Source organism: Anser cygnoides, chromosome 13 (genome assembly GCF_040182565.1).
Source record: "Anser cygnoides isolate HZ-2024a breed goose chromosome 13, Taihu_goose_T2T_genome, whole genome shotgun sequence".
NCBI lineage: Eukaryota > Metazoa > Chordata > Aves > Anseriformes > Anatidae > Anser > Anser cygnoides.
Genome location: NC_089885.1, coordinates 14,651,834 through 14,664,020, shown reverse-complemented (window position 1 = coordinate 14,664,020; position 12,187 = coordinate 14,651,834). Strand labels below are relative to the sequence as shown.

Below are 12,187 nucleotides of genomic sequence, written 5' to 3'. Positions count from 1 at the left end.
GTACAGGTATATCCAGGTCTCCCTGGTTTTGTTTTCAAGGGCAGCTGCTGTCTCTGTATGGGTTTACTGTGGTCTAATCAGCAATAAACGGCCTAGAGGCACAGACCCACTTGTCCCCACGCACCATGAAGCGGGGAGCTGCGGAGAAGGGCCCGGTTGCTGCTGGGTCACTAGCCCAGGGCTGCCCGCAAAGCATGGCAGGACTCCCCCGGGTGACTGGCTGAAGGAGTTCTGAGAGCCAGAACAAAGCCCAGAGCACTAACTATCTAACTGGTAATTACTTTCTGGTGAAGACTGAAAAATGGGTCATTAAAACCATATTAAACCGTTTTCATTAATACAAAAACCTGATTTACATTTTTTTTCCCACAGAGCCATTATGTTCCAAACACACTGCACGGATGATTTGTTTAATCACAACCACATGGAATAGCAATTTTAAGGGCCTGTGACAATCACTTTTTTAACCAGGAAACCTGGTTTGCAATAATTGTCATGTTTTCTGTTAGCCACCTTTCCCACTGCTGTCATAAACCTGCTTCTTTCTAAACACATTGCCTTCCTAGTTGCACATAAAAGCAGCACAATCCACTGATACAATTAATAACACTGAATATTTAGGTCAACGTCAGTTCTATTAATTTTATCTCTTAAAGACTCGCACATTTTCTAAACAAGTCTAGCCCTTTGGGGGGTTAAACTGTAATTTGCAGTCTGGTTGCAAGTCCCTATCACATAATAGATCAATTAGGTTGAACACTCTAGTATATTAATCTTATTCACACATAGTAAAGGCAAATATGGCTAATTACTGTATTACAATATTGCCTGCTTTTCCCAAATATGTATTAAGGAAAAGGGGAGTTTATTACATTGAACTATCAAATAAAATTATCTTGATATTAAATTGACGGTGAAGATGAATGCCTGTATTAATCCATCTTTTTTTCCCCTTAAATCAATATCCAGTGGAAGATCTGTTTATCATTATTAATGTGTTGGATCTTTAGAAGAGACTGTTTCATATCAAGAACTCAGCGTTTCCACTTACAGCAGTTTCATCATGGCATTCTGTTAAACAGTAGCTCAAATTCTTTTACCATATCTATCATCTTTACATTTGTATTTTCAGGTTATGAATTAATGGGTATGATTTCAATGACTCCAGAGAAATGCAGGTAGTTATCCAAGCCTATTTTCTGTGACTCTTCCTGCAAACTTGCATGGCCAGGGGGCTTGTCTCTATGATGAAATTAATGGAACTCAGTTTTCAAACCTACCAAGTTGATCAAGATTGGCACCACATCTGAGTGGACAGCGGAAACAAGGAAGAGTCATGGTCAGCATTAAGTTTACACGAGGAAAGCTGAGGTGAGCCTGACTGGGACTTGTCCTTGTCTGCACTCACCAATTAGCAGATACCAGCTAATTCCATCCACGGGCTCATAATAAAATGGGACAAAAAAGTACTGTAAGTAGTCACCTAGTCTGCCTCAAGGCACTATGAAAAATGAGTTTAGATGCAACTAAATATCCTATCAGAGACCTAATTCTACTCCCTGTTCTGTCTCTGATCTGCTGTGTGACCAAGTCACTTCTTCTCTTTCCCCTCCATGGTGATTTCCCCCAGCCCATCTCACTTCATTCCCACTCAAGACCCCAGAAGGCAGGAATTCCCCCTCCCACCTGCACGGCACCTACTGCAATGGGTCTCAACAGGAGCTGGTGCTCCAGGCATCACCATTGTCAGATGTTACACACTATTAGTAGCAAAGACAGGACACAAACTGAAAGAATGGCTTGCTTAGAGCTTCCTTAATGGTTTGCACATTTGAATCTTCCAGCAATAGCTCACAAGCTGTGAATTTGTTAAAGTGGAAACCAGGCCAATAAAAATAAAGACAAAAATCTAAATGATTCAGCTGCTGCAACAGAAGTCTTGTATGAAACACCTGACAAAAATGTGGAGATTAATTTGCCCATATAACAGACAGTAAACTCAACAAAAATGTTACTTTTAAAAAAAGGTGCTATTTCCTCCACCTTGCTGCAGCATATGGAACAGCTTGGATTTCCAGACTCATTTTGTGGGACATCACTGAAAACAGGTTCTTTAGTTTTCTGAAGAACATGCAAGTGTTTATGCTAAGCACCTACACATCCCAGAAGCCAGTCGCTCTAAGACAGCCTCTACAGCACACAGAACACATTGGTGTGATTATTTATAAGGTTCCAGATACATGCACGCTCCCACATACAGGAAAGAGGCACAGCCATGTAGGATGCACGAGCCAAAATGTTGATTTCCTGTCTTTGGCTGACATCACTGGTTTACTATTTGCTGTTGGAAACATCCTTGCTTGAAAGCGTTTACCAGACTTCTTGTATCTCTTCTCCACAGGCTTCGGGAAGATAGGTTATTCTCAGGTGATCCACAAAATAAAATGTTCCATAATTGATTCTGCTGAGCTTCCACAGCTGCATGCATTATAAATTATTTCTGCCTTGAAAAACATTATGATGTAGTCTGAGGCTACTCTTGGTCTTTTCCACTCACGACTGGAGCTGTTCCCAGCTAAAGCTGCTTCAAACATGTAGCTGTTCCATAAGCAAATCTCATTTCTAGAGTGATTCATCAAATGTCAAGGATAGCTGGGGTTCTCCTTCTCCCCCCACAGGCCTTCAACTTAAAAACCGCCCTAGATTTATTTATTTTTAAGAACTAGCAAGTCTAAAGAGTGCATGGCCAAAGATGTCCAAATGTTTGCTGTGGAGGACCCAGAATGCAAGTAAAAATGCAGAAAGCTTTCGCTATTTGTTTACTTATCCTATTTGTTTACGGAGGAATCTGATGATCTCTGCTCTCACCTTACTAAAAATTGATCATTTGGTTAAATCTGTTTTGTTCTTTCAAGGAGTAATCTCAGCAAAAATTCTCAAGTTCTAGAAAAACTGTATATATAATAGTTTTTCTCCTTGATTGGACCAAACTGCAAAAATTAATAGTGTAATCATATACCATACTGAGCAAAAGCTTAATCATTCTGTGGCAGAAGCATGACCTGCAATAGGGTTGTTGTCTTCATAGTGTGAGAAGTTCCAAAGGACCCGGATTCACCCCATTTAAAAGAACTCCTACACTTGAGGATGCCTGAAAACAGTTTCTCCAGTAGAATCTCCCAGACATGAGGGCTACATCTCCCACTTCCCAGAAATGCTTCTGCTGGGCAACAGCACCCAAATGCGTACAGCAGTGCTTGGCAATGAAGAGCAGGACAAAATGGCTGTAGGAGATTAAATGTACTTACTTCCATCACTGTCCACAGTAAAGAGTAATCAGCCCCACCAGATTTGTATTTTCATGCAAGAATGCATGCTCTCTTCTGTAGAGATCAGCATTTGGGAAACACCAAAGGCATCCTGCAGCCACAAGCATAGGGTTCGCTAATGCCAGAGTCACAGAGAACTGTTAAACTTGCAAGCTTCTGCCTTGGCTGTATTCACTTTTGTATACAGCATCTGTTTTCCTCGGAATTTGGCATCTTTTGCTGAACCCAGGTAAATCCATTCTACAGTGATACAGTGATGAGTGTCAGTGAGCCTTGAACTCTATGACCAGCCAGGGACAAGCACATCCAGTAAGTCCTTTGGCCCAAAATAACTGCAAGCAGAGGTTTATGAGCAAGGTACACCTGTTAGAAATTAACTGGTTTTGGAATGGCAAGTATTAGGTCTTTAATTTTTTTTGTGTGCGCTTTTATAATTAAAAAAATCACTGATGAAAAATGTTAATTTGCAGACCATTTGCTTATGACTTAGGACCTCCAAGTCTTTCCTCATTATATTTTTTCAAGGAATGCGAGAATAAAACAGGAAAGACACAGGCATGCAAGTTTTTGCTACTGGACATTCAAATGAGCAGTTTTCAGGATTTACCTTTGCTCTGCAGGAGTTCTGCATTGCATGTTATTTTTAAAAATACAAATAACCATCAATACAGCAAGACATTTTTAAAGACCCTAAAGGAGACAAGCAGATCAATAATCAGGAAATCAAAGATGATTCATACAAAACACACAGGAGATCATTTGGGGGGTTTTGTAAAGTATTCTATAGAAAAAAAAACACTCAAAGGAAAGTTAAATTAATGTGAGTGTTGGCAAGGAACTGTAAGAGTTAACGTTCTCTTCCTCCATTAAGCACATCAAGAGTGCTCTTTTCCTAATGAGTTAACCTCTTATTATTCAAGTTTAATGGGGACACATTTGTTTAACCCTATAGCCTCAGGAGTCAGCATTTCTGGTGTTAATTATATTGCATATATGCAGACTCCTGGCTGGTAGTGTGAAATGGCAGCTCCTGCTAAACCTTGAAACTAGGAATCTTCAGTAAGCCTTGGTCTGTGTCACAGAAGAAATATGCCCGAAGGTTGTAGTTCTCCACAGTTGCTGGAGATCCAGAGCTTGCCCTCAGCACAGGGTAGTGAGCAGCAAGCTTAGCACACACCTCTCTTCCTATAGCTAGTTTGGACTTGCGCAAATTGAACAGGCATGGGGCTGCCAGGAGAGTGCTTCACAAGCAGCAGGGCAATGTTGCCTTTCCTTTGTTAGGAAAGGGAAGTGATCCAGACAGATCACACGCAGGTGTAGAAATTCCAACTGGGACTTCCAATGCAAGCACAGCACACTTCTCTGCTGAAACATCCCTACTAGTTTTGTTTTCTCCTTTCAAGACAGAATTATTTAGCACCAAGCCTCTGAGGAAGAGCGGGACCACGCCGTAGCACCACAGAGCTGCTTAGGCAAGCAGCCAGCCCAGGGAATGAGGAACCATTAACTCTGTCAGAGAAAAAACAGGGATACTTCTGGCCTGTATCAGCTCTGACATGGGGTCAAGCTTCTTTCTTCACACATTCCAGCTACTTCACTTAACAGTACTGAACAGAAAACGCAAGGGCTCAGGGATGAAGACTTATCCAACTCTTCCAATGATTTACTGGAAAAGATTGGACAAATCCCTTTTCTTTTGCCCTTCTTCACATCTACTTCCGGGGAGTGCAACACTTTTTCATGGAGCTGTCTTTGTCAAGGCAGACAAGAAAAGTGCAGAGTTTCACATCTATCTTCACACTGCTGACCTCATAAGAAAAACCTGTCTGATCCTGTGTGGGCCTGAAGACAGTTCTTGTACTTACATGGACTTCAAAACAAAAAAAAAGAGAGAGAGAGAGAAGACCCAGCAGAGCAAAGTGCTGCAGATCTGTGTTTCCAAGATGCCTGAGCTGGAAGCAAGACTGTCCCAGAGCACAGTGACTGCCATCCCACAGCTCACTCACCAGGGCATGGATATATGATCCCAGCTGACAGGTGAAAGGGGATGGACATGAGATATGCAAACACACACCACATCAGACAGTGCCAGCTTCAGAAAGAGGAAGGAAACAGCCCGCTCAGAAACCTCCTCCCTTACTTTTTGCAGATAAAAAGATGACATCTTGGTAAACACAAAAATCTTCAAAACCAAGGTTACACTGGTTATTCATTTGTCTGATGACTGTGCAGACCCAGAACACCTGTGATAATAACATAGCAGATGTATGAATGGAAGATGTAGAGGGATATACACGCAGCAAGCTGTAGCAGTTTCCTAAAGCCACTACTTGTTATCCCAACAGGAAAAAAAACCACACGTAGTGGTGACAAGTTGGGGGCAGGGGACATTCAATAAGTAGGACATTTCTTTTTTGTTTAAACTGACTTGCATCATGAAACAAAGACCTATAGCTGTCTTTGGTAATGTCACAGATCCAGCATCTCCCCTCCACCTTAATTCTCTGCCAAATCTCAGCGCACTCAAAATGAAAGGAGACTATTTGTAGTGAAACAGTAGTTAGCAGGAGGCTGATTTTCCATGTCATAGTATAATAATTTGAACAGACAGCAAAGGAGAACAAGTTGGTATTCAAATGGGAGATCAGGTCAAACTGCCTCCAGTATACAGCAGCACACAAACTTTGCGTTCCTCTGGATCAGGGAAAAAGCTGTACTTTAATCTCTAGAAGCCAAACTGCACCCTGCAGTTGTATCCTCCTTCACCATTTTAAGCTATATACAGGATGACCCAAGAAGGCCAGTCCGAATAAGTTTAATATTTTGTTTCCACTCCAAAAGATGGATGGTACACACACAAGACTCTTTCAATAAAATCATGGAGATGTTCCTGGCCCTGGAGAGGCAAAACTCGTTCAGATGCCCACCAGCATAAACAGATGAGAGCTGCAGGTCCAGAAGCTCCTTCTTGTGACCACCACAAGAACCCACTGTACTTCCACTCACTTACAGATCAGCTGAGTCTACCATAACCCTACTGTTTCCACTCTGCTTATTGCAATGAATAAATATATCAATAATTAACAGCAAATAAGAAGATCATTTGCACTTCTGTAGGGCTCTTCCTCCAAGGAGCTCGTTAACAGCACGACAGCCTTGCAAGAGCCATTGTTCTCCCATTTCACAGACAGGGCTCTCCACCACGTCCAGCAGTGAAGAGCCACCTCTGAGGACCTTGGGACAACCCAACAGCAAGGACAGGTTGATGCTGAACACCCATGCTCCACCCACTGGGTAGCACTTCATCTAAGGGAAAAATGCCAACAGCACAGGCTGCCTCACCAGCTCCCTTAAAAGCAAAAATTTACTGTAAAGCCCAAGAGACTTGCGAGAGAAGCAGATTCCTTTCTGTTGTGCAATGCTGTAGAAAGACAAGGTTTTTGGGGTGGTAGGCAGGGTCGAGCACCAGGGAAAATTGGTTATTTCTAAATAACTGTACAGCCATGCATGGCTTGTGAACCATGGTTAATTTAATACCCACACGTGCTCATTAGAGCTATTCAAGCGCCCACTGCAATCAGCTTGTTTACACTCTTATCAATGACAACTTTCAGATTATTACTTTAATTAAGAAAGCCCCTTCATTCGTTGGGATTACCAAAACACTTTCTCTTCCACTGGGGGAAAACAAGCAGTTACTGGAAGATGACAAGCTAGTCAGTGCAGCTGCAAGGCACAGTGTGGGGTTCATGCCTTGTGAAAAAAGGCAAGGAGACAACACCAGATGCCTCTGCCAAGAACAGCAGAAAACAGGACTGTGATAAACTGGGACAGGCTAGCTGTGGGTGGCTTTGTGACCTGCAGTCAGCGCCCAGTAAGCTTGACAGCAAGCCCTGTGGCACCATGTTCACTTCTGAAGATGTCCTGTCAGAAAGAGCCCCGAAGCATCTTTCTAGCAGGCCCTGGTGCTCCCAGCATTTCCTGAGTGCCCCACACAGCATGGCACAGAAATGCTGATGCTCAGGCATCCCTGGGTTGCCTCAGTGGCTGGGCTATTGTCCTCATGGATGCTCTGCTAATTGGGGGCCAGGCAGGACGCAGCTAGAGCTGCCTTCAAGCATGGCCCTCCTCATGGTCTTCCCACCTCAGTGCCCTTGGGGACCACAAGCACAGCACTGTTGGTGCAGGACTGCTGGCAATGTGGGGCTGGCCAGGAACACCCTGGCCCCAGAGCCTTAAGGACAGGGTGCAACTGGGCTCAGCCACCGCAGGGGCATCAGTGGCTCTGGGCATAGCAGCTGCCTCACTCCAGCACCCACAGAAGGGACTCACCAAGAACAAGATGCATGCAGAGCCAGCAGCAACTGCCAGCTGTAGCCAGGTCCCAGCAGGGACATGCTCCTAGCCCTGCAAGCCAAGAAGCAATGAGCAGGCCCAGATCCCACCAGCTACAGGGGTGCCTCCAGCCCATCAGAAACAGGCACTGGGGCACCAGATCCTCATCATCTCCTTACGAAGGCTCCCCAGAAGCCTTGTCTCAAGAGAGCGCTCTTCAGCGATGCCAGCACCATCAGGGCAGCAAGGATGCTGGCCAGGAGCAATCTGTACCCACCATCAGCCAGTCCTGCTTGCTCAGGCCCCACGTACCTCAGCACCAACCCACTGGTGACCCACCAGCAGATGAAAGTTTGATTTGAGTTGACCTGATTTTATCACAGTAATAATTCCTTACATATCTTGTTAGACACTAAGTTCACAACAAAACTGCTTGCAAGTCAAAATTAGCATCTAATTATCTTCAGTTTCTGATGGAGCAGCACTCAGCTGCAAATGAACAACTGATTAACAACTGGTTAACTCCACCAGCATTTCATAACATCCTCAAATACTATCTCTCAGTGGCATATGTGCCATTATTTCCCAGGAGGGGATTTTAACATTGTTACCATTTTATAGAGCTAAAAAAGCTGTGTTAATAAAATACATAATTGAAATGTACCCCCTCTTTTCACACTAAAAAGCTATAAAACTTCTGCACTCTGTCCTAAATATTTTTTTTATTATACAGTTGTAACAGTTCCCCCAAACAAGTTTCAAACTGACACATAAATCAGTATATTTCTTTAGTGGCTATTTCTGTAAAGGCAGTCAAGTTAATCTAGGTTATGGCATCTGACTACAAAGTATCCTACAGATTGCTTTTATACATTTGCCAAATACTTTCCAAAATGCGGCATGGAAGAAGTAACAGATAAAGACCAAACACTGAAAAAACACTAAAAAAAATAATATTTGTCTATTTTTTCCAGCTCACCAACTCTTTTTTTTCCATGTGTAGTTCCAATTTTCCAGTATTAATCTCAAAATCCACTTTTTCCCTGTCCCTTTTTTTTTAATTGCAGTCTCAGCTAGCAACACAGAGGAGATTCTCTCACACCCTCAGCAGACACTGTAATAACAAGTTGTTGAAAGAAGAAACCTTGTACAAACTGTTGTGAACCAAGAAGCGCAGCTCTGAGGAGGCTCTGCATAGCCTGGGTATGAGCAGAAGTGCTTCAGCCAGCCACCAGTGCCTCTTCAATCTGATTTTCCTCTACATTACCCAAGGTTTGTTCTACAAACTAAAAGCCAGAAGAAGCTAAATAACTGACTCCATTTCCCTCCCTTTACGGATTTTTGCTCATCTTTAATGCTGACACAAAAGTCACCGAACTACCTGGGCAAATTCTGCTTTGCTGCTCCAAACCACAACAGCTTGAACTCAGTAGTAAAACATCCCCTGATTTTAGCAAGCCTCTGTTTCTCTCCACACTAAACAGAGCAACTGCTTCAAAGAATTCACATCCTCACATCCCAAGGGAGTAAGCTAGAGGCCCTCACAGAGTACCAGCTTATGGAGAAAAAAAACTATTTAAAAAAAAATCACACTTGTTCTCTGTACAATCAAGCCCTGTCAAAACCTCTTTCCAGGTTACTGGTAAGTGGCCACAGTCTCTTGCAAATACATGTCTATGCTAATATTTCAGGAAGAGGAGATCCAGGAGAAGCCCATCACAGATAACACGTCTATAGCAAGGCCCGAGGTGCTAAGGCCAGCCAGATTTGCCTTTCAGGGCCCCATCTGTCTTCAGGAAGCACCCTAGACCTATTATCTCTAGCCCAGGACCTACACTGGTATTCAAATAAAGCTCTTCTCGTTTCAAGGCTGTCTCTTATCATCCATTCCTTGGATCACGGCTTTGTACTGAATTTACAGAAATTACAGTACAGCCTGAGGTTAAGGAGCACTGAGAAAGAGCAGGAAATCAATGAAGCCTCTTCCCTCCCTCTGTGAGGCAGGAACCTTGCACAGATCTCCTTTCACCTGCCTCCCCTGGCACCTGCTGCTGGGAGGGGCGGCATCCAGCTCACCTGCTGCCAAGCTGCTGTTCCTGCAGGAAAGGCAAGAGCTTCATGGAAAGACCACGTGCACTGGCATTTCACGCTTAGAGTCCTTGGTGGACACAAAGCTCGAACAGCTTCTGAAAACTTCTCAATTCTTTGTCAGGTAGGAGAAGAGCAGGAGTGGGTTGTCATCACCAGGCTACAGGAGTTTTCTGACAGAAAAATCCTTCTATGGGAGTTCACTAATGCCCAGAAAACAGCCCAGGATCTGTAATTCTGGTACCATGGCTTGGAAAGGGTGAAGAAACACCAGCCTGAAGACCCTGATGGACAGAACAAACAAAACATAAATATAACCCATGTTCCAAAACAGAACTGCCCACAACAGTCTCCACTGATCCAGCCTGCTCCTCCCAGTGCCAGCGGGAGCTCTGCCATCAGCTTGGACAGGATTAGGACTCAGCTCTAGATAAGTAGCTGAAGTGGAAACCACAGTACACGCGTTGCAACTGGAGACACTGGAACTGCAAGGCAGAAACAGAAAGCTCCGGGCCAAGTTATGTCTCCTTTATTCAGCCATCCTTCCTTCACCTCGAGCAAACACAATTCTAGCCACAAAAACAACCCATTTGCTGCTTAGCAGATTCTTAGTTGTTGACGCTGGACACCCAGAATTCACAAGCCATGTTTAGATGTAACTAGAGATCAGTCTCAAGGCAGGATCACAGAAAGGCAGACCGAGCAAGATAGCCCAGCACTGATGGCACCAACATGAAAACAGGGTAGCAAACCAGTGCTGGCACAGTACTGACACCAGCGCCAAGTGCAGCAGGAAGACAGACCCAGCAATGAGAAGTGTTTAGGTGCTGTGGGCACTCGCAGTGTCCCAGATGTCCAAGTGGATCAGTGCCAGGGTAGCAGGGATGCTGCCATCCTGGAGTAGGGCTGGAACAATGCAGGGCACAGACAGAGCAAGGGCTGGTCATTAAAGCTTGAATAGGCAGAAAGGAAAAGGAATCTCCTAATCATTTCCTTTAGCCATCTCAGCTCCCCTCCCATCCTTCCACCCCCTCACCCCCGCCTCCTGGCCTTTTGAAGATGCTTGCTAATAAGTGTTAACGAGTTGCCTGACAAAGGAAAGGAGGGGGAGGGGGACGATACTGATGAGGAAGAAAAGGGACCAGACGTAGGTCTGGGAATGCCACGGTGAATTCTGGATGTAAAGGATCCGCGGGACAGGACCCCTAGCCCTGGCAGGTCTAGGAAGGAGTTTTCTTCTTTTTTAATGTTTTATTTTTTGCACACCACATGTCTCCGTTCCTTTCTTCCAGGCCATCTGGGACACGCCAGCAGCTCACACACCAGCTCATTCCTGTGTCAGTGCTGCCACCTTCTTCAATTCCACCACTTGTTTTCTCTCTCTCTCTCTCTCCATTTCAGACCTCTCTGATGTGGGCCAGGACACAGCTGCACACACTAAAACACCCTGGGCTGCCCTGTTTATCCTGTCCTTTCTGGCAGCCACAAGAACAGAACTCTCACACAGCTCATGCAAAACTCACAAAACACTGCATTTTCTGATCATCTCTACAGCAGCTGCTCCTTCCACCTTGGAGGATTCATCATCTTTGCCATACTCACATCATACTGCCTGAAACGATGGTGGTCCCATTCCCCACAGCACTCACCATCTGTACAGAAGAACTGTAGCTCCCACCTAAGCTTTCCTCTGGGCACTGTATACTGCTGTTCCTCTGCCCCAGCAGGAATCAGTGACTTAGTATTTCATATCCCTTTTTCACCCACAAAAGGTTGTGAGACAGCAGAGAATCAGGCCCAGCATCCTTTCCCATAAGAGGCAGCTTATCCCATCCACGTTCAGCTCTACTTGGGTAGCTCCATCACACCGGTCGAACAGCCTGCTTTTCTCATAAGGAATAGCAACACTAGGAGGGGGTGCCACAGAGTCCAGAGACTACAACCACTCCACTATCATCTTCAAGATGAGAGCCTTTAATTGCCAAGGACCTTCTCAGCCCTTTAAGAACAACCACTATAAAAGATTCCAGAGGAGAGGGCAAAAAATGGTTTGGCTCAGCCAAGTTCATAACAGATTGAGCCACAGCTTCTTACAACCAATACCCCCAAACAGCAACACTGCCTCTCTAGAAGGCTTTTCTGCTAATGCAGCCTTATTTATACCTCTCCCTCCCCCTGCCAGCAACCAACTTATTTCTCCCAGCTGGCCCACCTCTACTCTCCCACAAATCACTACCTGCAGCACAGAACTTCCTCCAGCTGGTGCTAAGGGGCTGACTGACTCCTTTCCTGCCAGCCGCTGGAGGTTTGGACCAGCATGCGACAGCCCTCATCTGCACTTCCTCTTCCCAGTGCCTCTAAGATGAAAAAGGTCTGGTCTGCCGTAGACACATAAAAGGGCCCTTCCTACAAAAGAAGGTTATCTGGATGTTCAC

The 12,187-nt window shown here is 44.7% G+C and overlaps 1 long non-coding RNA gene across 2 annotated transcripts; it reads right to left on the bottom strand.

The window, feature by feature from the left end:
* Positions 1-207: 207 nt before the first annotated feature.
* Positions 208-11,894, bottom strand: LOC106037464 (uncharacterized). 2 transcript variants are annotated; one of them, XR_001208049.3, is made up of 4 exons: positions 11,402-11,894; positions 9,741-10,036; positions 5,470-5,572; positions 208-3,661 (listed from the first exon to the last, which is right to left on the bottom strand). It is a non-coding gene; the product is annotated as an uncharacterized lncRNA (long non-coding RNA). The 2 variants fall into 2 exon arrangements; XR_001208048.3 differs by having other exon boundaries at positions 208-5,572.
* Between the last annotated feature and the right edge of the window lie 293 nt (positions 11,895-12,187).